The following is a 9,752-nucleotide window of genomic DNA, read 5'->3' as shown; positions in this document are numbered from 1 at the left end:
ATCGCTAGCTGACAACTAGAGCACTAATCGCTAGCTGACAACGGGCACCCAAATCACCATCTGACACCTAGAGCCCTAATCACTACTGACAAGTACATTGTTTAATCACCAGCTGACAACTAGAGTGCTAATCGCTAGCTGACAACAGGCACCCAAATCCCTATCTGACATCAAAAGCACTAATCGATAGCTGACAACTGGAGCGCTAATCCCTAGCTGTCAACTAAAACGTTAAGCGCTAGCTGACAACTAAAGAGCTAAATGCTAGCTGACAATGAGAGCGCTAATCTCTAGTTGGCAACTAAAGTGTTAAGTGCTCTCTGGCAACTAAAGTGTTAGCTTATAACTCGAGTGCTAATTGCTATCAGACAACTAGAGCACCAAACGCTATCTGACATCTAGAGCGCTAATCGCTAGCTGGCAAGTAAAGTGTGAAGCACTGGCTGGCAATTAGAGTGTCTTATTGCTAGCAGACAACTAGAGCGCTAAATGCTAGCTGAAAACTAGAGCGTTAAGCGCTAGCTGACAACTGGGGCGCTAATCCCTAGCTGTCAACTAAAGCATTAAGCGCTAGCTGCGACTAAAGTGCTAATTGCTATCAGACAACTAAAGAGCTAATTACTAGCTGATAACTAGAGCACTAATGCTTAGCTGTCAACTAAAGCGTTAAGTGCTAGCTGTGACTAAAGTGCTTATTGCTAGCAGACAACGAGAGCGCTAACCGTTAGCAGGCAACTTAAGTGTTATGTGCTAGCTGACAACTAGAGTGCTAATTGCTAGCAGACAACTAGAGCATTAATCGCTAGCTGCCAACTAATTAATAGCAGACAACTAGAGTGCTAAATGCAATCAGACAATGAGAGTGCTAAATGCTAGCAGACAACTAGAGAGTGCTAAATGCAATCAGACAATGAGAGTGCTAAATGCAATCAGACAGTGAGAGTGCTAAATGCTAGCAGACAACTAGAGAATGCTAAATACGATCAGACAATGAGAGTGCTAATTTTTAACAGACAACTAGAGCGTAAAGGCTAACTGAAAACTAGGGCGCTAATTATTAGCTGGCAACTAAGTGTTAAGCGCTAGCTGAAAACTAGAGTGCTAATTGCTAGCAGACAACTAGAGCACTAAACGCTAGCTGACAACTTGTGTGCTAATTGCTAGCTGACAACTAGGGAGCGAATCGCTCGCTGGCAATTAAAGTGTTAAGCGCTGGCTGACAACTAGTGCGCTAATTGCTAGCAGACAACTAGCACGCTAAATGCTGGCTGACCACTACAGCACTAATTACTAGCTGACAACAAAGTTGCTAATCCCGAGCTGGCAACTATAACGCTAAGTGCTAGCCGACAACGAGAGTGCTAAACCCTAGCTGAAAACTAGAGTGCTAATTGTTAGCTGACAACTAGAGCGCTAAATGCTAACTGACAACTTGAGTGGTAATTACTAGTAGACAACTAGAGCGCTAAACGCTAACTGACAACCAGAGTGCTAATTGCTAGCAAACGACCAAAGTTCTAATTGCAAGCAAACAACCAAAGTTCTAATTGTTAGCAGACAACGAGAGTGCTAATTGCCAGCTGACAACCAGAGCGCTAAAAGTTAAGTTGGCAACTAGCGCGTTGATTGCGAGCTAGCCGTAATTGTTTTTCTGCTGATATCGTTCCGATATCTGATATCAATGTCAGATGAGGACACCCTTTAAATAGACGAGAGTGTTCACTACTTGAACAACTGAGAAAGACACTGAGATATATCTCACTGCGTAATATTATCATATCCCAAGTCATGATATCAATAAAAGTCAACAAGCTGTATCGCACCAATATTTGATACATAATTTTACTGATTTTGTTGAAAGTTTCCCTCACACTTTAGTATTAAAATGTCAATAGTGAAAGGTCACTCTGTCTATCTCTGGAAAGTGTGCGTGCGTGCGTGTGTGCGTGTGTGTGTGTGTGTGTGTGTGTGTGTGTGTGTGTGTGTGTGTGTGTGTGTGTGTGTGGCTGTGTCTATGTGTGTGTGTTTTAACACAGTCTATGATGTTTGCACAAAGAAAGGTCAGCATTGTAAAGTCAAATGTGACACCTTAAATCCCACTGTCACACTTTCCATGTATTTGGAGTTTCTACTTTTGAAACATTATTAATATAATTGATGAATATTACAATTACAGTAGTTCTTAGTGAGTGTGTTGACGTTTGCTTTGAGTTCAGACTTATTTTGTGCACGTTTTAAAACAACACTTTAGCAAGTCATCCCATGAGAGTAGGAGTGCACAAAAAAAGAAAATAATAAATTCACAAACTGAATCAAAATTCTTATTCATCCAGATTCTGAATCGATTCAAAGTTTTCAAAAATCAGTAAAAAAAAATAAAAAATAAATAAATAAATATATACATACATATATATATATATGTATTTATGTTTTTAGGCCATCTCCATGCAACCAGAAGGAGCTTTTCTAACCTGTCAACGGTCTTGAAAATGTTTCATTTTATTACATGTTATTATTTTGAATATCGGTTTGAATCGAGAATCAATTGTGAGTCGAATCGTCAAATTGAATCGTTAGGTGCCAAAAGATTGACACCACACCTGCTACGTGCCGTTTGGCAACTTTTTTAAATGTAAGAATTGTGTATCGAAACAAGGAACGACATATATATATATATGTGTGTATATATATATATATATATATATTAGGGCTGCAACTAACGATTAATTTGATAATCGATTAATCTGTCGATTATTACTTCGATTAATCGATTAATAATCGGATAATAGAGACAAACTACATTTCTATCCTTTTCAGTATTTTATTGGAAAAAAAACCCAGCATACTGGCACCATACTTATTTTGATTATTGTTTCTCAGCTGTTTGTACATGTTGCAGTTTATAAATAAAGGTTAAAAAAAAAAAAAAAACATTAAAAAAAAATAAAAATAAAAATTGCCTGTGCGCATGCGCATAGCATAGATCCAACGAATCGATGACTAAATTAATCGGCAACTATTTTTATAATCGATTAGTTGTTGCAGCCCTAATATATATATATGTATTACATGTATTTTTTTTATATATGTTTTGACATATTTAATTTTATTTGTACATTTTTTCTGAAGTTTTCTGAATATAAAATACCAATCTTAGTTATATTTTTTAATTAAAAACAATTAAATATATATATATATATATATATATATATATATATATATATATATATATATATATATATATATATATATATATATATATATATATATATATATATATATATATATATGTCTTAATAAGGTTATCCAAAAAATAGTGCTCGATACCGTAGTAGAGCGCAATATATGTATGTGTGGGAAAAAATCACAAGACTATTTCATCTCTACAGGCCTGTTTCATGAGGGGGGGTTCCCTCAATCATCAGGAGATTTTAATGGGAGCATTCACATACCATGGATTATATAGGGCACAGAGTGGGTGGGTACAGGCTGGTGTAGGGGCGTGGTGATTGGCTCATGTGTTACATAGGAGGTGTTTCCGTCTGTGGCGGCATGCTGTTACAATTTCGCTGCGCTTGTTGAGGGATGACAGGTCTGGTCGGTAAATAATAAACAGTTTTTCTTTCAAGCATAGGTTGCATCTTTTATTACCACTATTGTAAGGTGTGCTGGATGCAAGAATTTGCCATGTTATTGAATATTCAACATTATTGTCTTTGAGGTCCCAAATGTGTTTGCTGAGTTCTGTGGTATTCCGCAGGTTTTGGTTCCTGAAAGAAGCCTTGTGATTGTTCCATCTGGTTTTGAACTCTCCTTCAGTTAATCCTACATATGTGTCGGATGTGTTAATGTCCTTGCGTGTTACCTTAGATTGGTAGACAACTGATGTTTGTAAGCACCCCCCGTTGAGAGGGCAATCAGGTTTCTTTCGACAGTTGCAACCTTTGTTGGTTTTGGAGTCGCTCTGTCCGGGGGCCGACGGCTCATTTGCAATTGTTTTGTTGTGGTTTGAGATGATTTGTCGTATATTGTTCATACAGCTGTAGCTCAATTTAATGTTGTTCTTGTTGAATACTTTTCTTAGGGTGTTGCCTTTGGGAAAGTGTTTGTCAATCAGATTGAGGAATTTGTGTCCAATGTTAGTTGAGACGTTTTTACAGCAAAAACGTCTCAACTAACATTGGACACAAATTCCTCAATCTGATTGACAAACACTTTCCCAAAGACAACACCCTAAGAAAAGATGAAATAGTCTTGTGATTTTTTCCCACACATACATACATATATATATATATATATATATATATATATATATATATATATATATATATATATATATATATATATATATATATATATATATATATATATATATATATATATATATATATATATATATATATTTATATATGCACACACACGCACAGTATTATTAATATGAATAATTCTAAAAGTATTTCTAAAGCTATTCATTTATTTTTATTTTTTTTGTAATCTCATTGTCAATGCATAGGAGACATGGCACCACCTAGTGGAGTATAAACTATAAAACATAGACCAGATTGAATAATCATCAATGTTTCACAATCCATCCATCCATCCTTTTTCTACCGCTTTGTCCCTTTCGGGGTCGCAATCATTCTCACTAATGTGGCGGAATGTGTAAAATACAATCATTTTCATTCTAATCTTATAACTGCTAGCAGTAAATCACTGCATTTTTGGTGTATGAATCATCATAAAATATTTCTAAAACAGGTTACAAAAGTTTCTCCTGCCCAGGTAACACGTGAACGTTATGTGAACGTTAGGAGAACGTAGTGGCATTGTTATGGGAACGTTAGTTTGTAACGTTCAAAGAACGTGAGGTTGTGGAGTTCTTGCTTGGTTAGCAGAACGTTTGGCAAGAACGTTTAGGGAACTGTTTAGGAACATGCTATTTTCGTCTGTTTTTGTGCTATATTGTCAGGACTAACACTCAAACAGAAAATTCAACAATAATTCTTTATTAGTGATAATTATAATACAATAGAAATGGAATGCAGTGGTATTTACGTCTGTTTTTGTGCTATATTGTCAGGACTGACACTCAAAACAGAAAATTAAACAATAATTCTTTATTAGTGATAATTATAATACAATAGAAATGGAAGTTCTGTCATCCGGGAGGAGCTCAAAGTAAAGCCGCTGCTCCTCCACATCGAGAGGAGCCAGATGAGGTGGTTCGGGCATCTGGTCAGGATGCCACCCGAACGCCTCCCTAGGGAGGTGTTTAGGGCACGTCCGACCGGTAGGAGGCCGCGGGGAAGACCCAGGACACGTTGGGAAGACTGTCTCCCGGCTGGCCTGGGAACGCCTCGGGGTCCCACAGGAAGAGCTGGACGAAGTGGCTGGGGAGAAGGAAGTCTGGGCTTCCCTGCTTAGGCTGCTGCCCCCGCGACCCGACCTCGGATAAGCGGAAGAAGATGGATGGATGGATGGAATAGAAATGGAATGCTGTGGTCTTGGTCGTGCGCGTCAGTGTACTCCTGCCCCTTCTTGTTGGTTCTCTTCCTGGAAGTAAATAATTATAGATATTCACAAATACAACAAAGAGCACTGGAATGTAGATGAATTGAATTCAATTAAAACATGGCATAATTTACTCCTTGTTTACCTGCTCAATGCTCACTGGTCTCACTAGCGTTTGCTTGGTTCTTTTCCCTTTCCCTGTTTTCTTCTTCTTCACTTCCTGCAAGTATTTATAATTGCAAATTCAACACAGAACTGGGATCTTTATGAATTGAATTAAAACATTGGCATAATTACTTTATCATTTACCTGGTCACTCATCTCACTGTCCCTTTTCTTTGTACACTTCCCTTTGCCCTTCTTCGTCGTCGCTTCCTCTTAATTCCTCCTCTTCTCCTGCAAGTAGTTATAATTGCAAATTCAAAAGACATGCAGTGGAACTTCAATAAAATGGAATTCAAAATTGGGATATCTTATCATAATTCTCCGTACCTCAAACTTTGAACCTCCCTTTCGAAAAGTGGCCAGTTTCAGGACCTCTCCAAGCTCACAATCTACTTCAGCTGTGGTCGTCTGTTTGTAAACACCCCTGCATGCCTCTGGAATCACCAGCACAATTTAGAATTCCCTTTAGAATAAATACCGTAATAATAACAGCTAGATCGACCTTGTGAGCATACATGCAACATGTTCAAAGATGCAAACCTATTATTAACACTTACTTATTATTATTCTCTAAAAGGGCAAGTCCTCAAACGCCACTTTGCCTGTCTTTCCACGGAGACCAAGCTGCTCCAGGACTTTGTTTGTGGCAATTTTCCTCAGCATTGTCCTCACCGTGTCTGCCAAATTCTGCCCACCAAGAGCAGTAAGAGCTTTCACCTATACAAATAAATAAACAACAATATTGTACTTGATTAGAACATGTTTTTTGATAACTGAGCAAGATAATTTTGCAGTGGGGAATTAAAACTAATTACCAGCTGCTTTCTGAGCAGAAGATCAGTGTCGAGCTGTTCACAGAAGGTCTTAAGCTGCTCAAGAGTCTCGAAAGGCTTCTCAATGAGATCTTGAACATCCACAGCTTCTGGCCCCACAGACTGTGCTGCCAGCCCTCTCAGCATGCGCATAATTTCTCCCTGGTTCTCAACTATTTTTTTTAACTTTCATGTTTAACTGGAAAACTGCAAAGACAACAAAAGTCAAAGAGGTAATTCGTGTTACTGCCCGTTGTAACAGCCTGTTTAACACCACCTATCAACAGTTAAATAGCCAACTAACGTTCACTTTCAAGGGCATTCCTGCTGCTTCTTGGAGTGGTCTGGTACTGACTCGTACTGGCTGGAGTGGTTTGGTACTGGCTTGAGCTGGATGCATGATTCCTGTCTGGACTGAGCCTGTAAGTGCTGCTTCTCGCTGGGCTGTGAGGTCGGCCTGGATGCCTTGGAGTGGTGTAGTATTGGCTGGTACTGGCTGAAGTGGTCTGGTACTCGCTGGAGTTTGGAAAGTTCAATGGTGGGAGCACTGGCAGTGGGGGTGCCTGGATGAGGATTTGTAATTTCTCTTTTCTGCACTTCTTTTTTGGCCGAATTTCCTCTTCGCCTAAACCAACGAAGACAATAACATTTATGCACCACTAAGTAGTGTTTGAGTATTGTAAGTAAACAGTCTTTGAAAAGTGACTAACCGTCAGCATCAAACACATCTTCCTCATCGTTTCTATAACGTTCAGGGGTGATGTGGCTCCATTTGGTTGACATTTCTTCTTCCTCTGGGCTCGAAAACATTTCAGCTTGTTTTTCATATTGAAGGGCCTTGTCAAAGTCTTCTGAAAAATTTCAAAGTATGCTGATGACTCAAGATGAATTATATTGTTTAAGATATACATGATATGACTTTGACAATATTCCCTTACCAGTCAATGTTTTCCTGAAAACCCGAATTGGCAGCCTAACCCAGACTTCTTTGTCAGGAATCTCAGCTCTCCGGATTCTGGAGTGGGTAGGATTTGGCTTTGGCCAATAGCAGAAGCTATTCTGAAGATAAAATAATCCAGACCTCAAAATATCTTCAAAGCAGTCACTATCACTCTCATTTTCTGAATCAGATGACAAGGTGACATGATGGTCGATTAGTCTCCAATCAGCATCATTTTCATCAGGCTCATCACTATCAGGGCCACTGTAGGTGGCATTGTCAGCACCCGCGGCAGTGCAGGAAGCAGTCTCCGCAGCATCCATGTACTGAAGGGTTGTCACTGTTTCTGGAGTTGTAAAGATTGTCGTGTCATTCTCTTGCTCGCTATCATCACTCTCTAATTCTAAAGTTGACTGTCGGCATTGCTTCTTCAAATGCCAAGTTGTGGCAGCCCATCTACGCTTATAAGCCCTCTGTTGAAACTTCTTCATTGTGTTGTTTATTCTATAAAAAAAAAAAACAAACAAGGAAAATGGGTTGCCCTATTATCGCCCACATTTTTACTATATTTTGCTAAAAACATCAAAATTAATTGTATTTTTATTTTTATTTTTTTGTGACTCCTTATTACATCCAGCCATAGAATTATACATTAAAATAAACATATTTGAAATAATTGATTTTAAATTATCATAATAATTCATTTAAAATGACCATATTTAATTATTAAAATAATAGCTTGTTTATCAACAACTTTAGCATTTTATTCATTACATTTTGAAACTCTCAGAAGCCAAGTTATGTTATATTCCTTAATATTTATTTATGCAAGTTTGAAGTGTCAATTATCTAAACACAGTTTTGTTTGCATATTTTCAGGATGTAGGTATATATATATATATATATATATATATATATATATATATATGTATGTGTGGGGAAAAAAAATCACAAGACTATTTCATCTCTACAGGCCTGTTTCATATATATATATATATATATATATATATATATATATATATATATATATATATATATATATATATATATATATATATATATAATGTGTATGAAATACTTGACTTGGTGAATTCTAGCTGTCAATATACTCCTCCCCTCTTAACCACCCCCCACCTCCCGAAATCGGAGGTCTCAAGGTTGGCAATGCTCAATAGCTTCAGTTTCTTCTTCAATTTCGTTTTCGCTACCTGCCTCCACGCTACAACCATCAGTTTCAATACATGCGTAATCTGTTGAATCGCGTAAGCCCCTGAAATCCGAGTCTGAATCCGAGCTAATGTCGCTATATCTTGCTGTTCTATCCGCCATGTTTGTTTGTATTGTGACGTCACAGGAAAATGGACGGGTGTATATAACATTTTTTAGGGATATTGCGTAATGGGTAAAATTTTGAAAAAAACTTCGAAAAATAAAATAAGCCACTGGTAACTGATTTTTAATGGTTTTAACCCTTCTGAAATTGTGATAATGTTTAACAGAACGTTCAGGCAACATTCGTGCCATATGGACCTCAAAATATGACACTGATGGGGCAAATTATTGTTTAACTAGGCTACAGATAGATCCACCCTTCTTCAGAAGTCATTCGTTGGTATTTGGAAACTATATAACAGCCAATATGCACGAGAAATGCATGTTAGTTTATATGGTTCCGGCAGTTGAGCATGGCGCGCATTTGAAAACCGTTAAAACCGTAAAATGGTCTGAAATGAATCATGTAGGGTAGAAATTGTTACACAAAAACGTGCTTCATATTTCACTCTTTCTATCTACTTACATGTGATCAATGGATGGCGCACCGTATTGCCTGATTATCGGGATTCTGGAATTTGCAGCGTTGTCGAGCTTCGTCTTTGTCTCACGGAAGCTTCTACGCGCATGCGTGAAGCCTTGACTCAGCTCAGCTGACGTCAGATTGTTCGAAAAACACAACACGTTCGCGGAACGTTAGGGAAAAGTTACTACATAATGTATATAAAGTAAATTTGCGAAAAAAAACATTTCGAAAAGCCTAACGGTCGCTGTTTCCATTGCAGGCAAATATTTTGTGTGTCAGATAGGTTTTGATATGTTCTGAGAATGTTCTTAGAATGTTCTCATCTTGCATAACCAAACGAGAAACATACAGTAACGTTACGCTAACGTTAGGTGTTACCTGGGTGGCTGCTGACATCCGATATCTGTTTCCACTCGCTCTCAGCCATCATTTCCACCTCACCTGCCAGGTGCAAAATGACATATTCAGGCGTCCATCGCTGTGACGTCATCACCTGCAGCCTTTTCAAACCACGCACAACAATCCT

General features: G+C 38.0%; 3 long non-coding RNA genes across 3 annotated transcripts; all 3 read right to left on the bottom strand.

Annotated features, from left to right (window-relative positions):
• Positions 1-5,375: 5,375 nt before the first annotated feature.
• Positions 5,376-5,899, bottom strand: LOC133623516 (uncharacterized). Its single transcript, XR_009817894.2, has 3 exons — positions 5,821-5,899; positions 5,657-5,731; positions 5,376-5,553 (listed from the first exon to the last, which is right to left on the bottom strand). It is a non-coding gene; the product is annotated as an uncharacterized lncRNA (long non-coding RNA).
• A 359-nt stretch (positions 5,900-6,258) lies between these two features.
• Positions 6,259-7,039, bottom strand: LOC133623517 (uncharacterized). Its single transcript, XR_009817895.1, has 3 exons — positions 6,793-7,039; positions 6,492-6,695; positions 6,259-6,393 (listed from the first exon to the last, which is right to left on the bottom strand). It is a non-coding gene; the product is annotated as an uncharacterized lncRNA (long non-coding RNA).
• Positions 7,040-7,064: 25 nt separating this feature from the next.
• LOC140679847 (uncharacterized) lies at positions 7,065-7,853 on the bottom strand. The gene is made up of 3 exons (XR_012051182.1): positions 7,427-7,853; positions 7,199-7,339; positions 7,065-7,113 (listed from the first exon to the last, which is right to left on the bottom strand). It is a non-coding gene; the product is annotated as an uncharacterized lncRNA (long non-coding RNA).
• Between the last annotated feature and the right edge of the window lie 1,899 nt (positions 7,854-9,752).

Source organism: Nerophis lumbriciformis, linkage group LG26 (genome assembly GCF_033978685.3).
Source record: "Nerophis lumbriciformis linkage group LG26, RoL_Nlum_v2.1, whole genome shotgun sequence".
Lineage (NCBI taxonomy): Eukaryota > Metazoa > Chordata > Actinopteri > Syngnathiformes > Syngnathidae > Nerophis > Nerophis lumbriciformis.
Note: the sequence above shows the minus strand (reverse complement) of the source record. Positions and strands in the feature narration are given on the sequence as shown.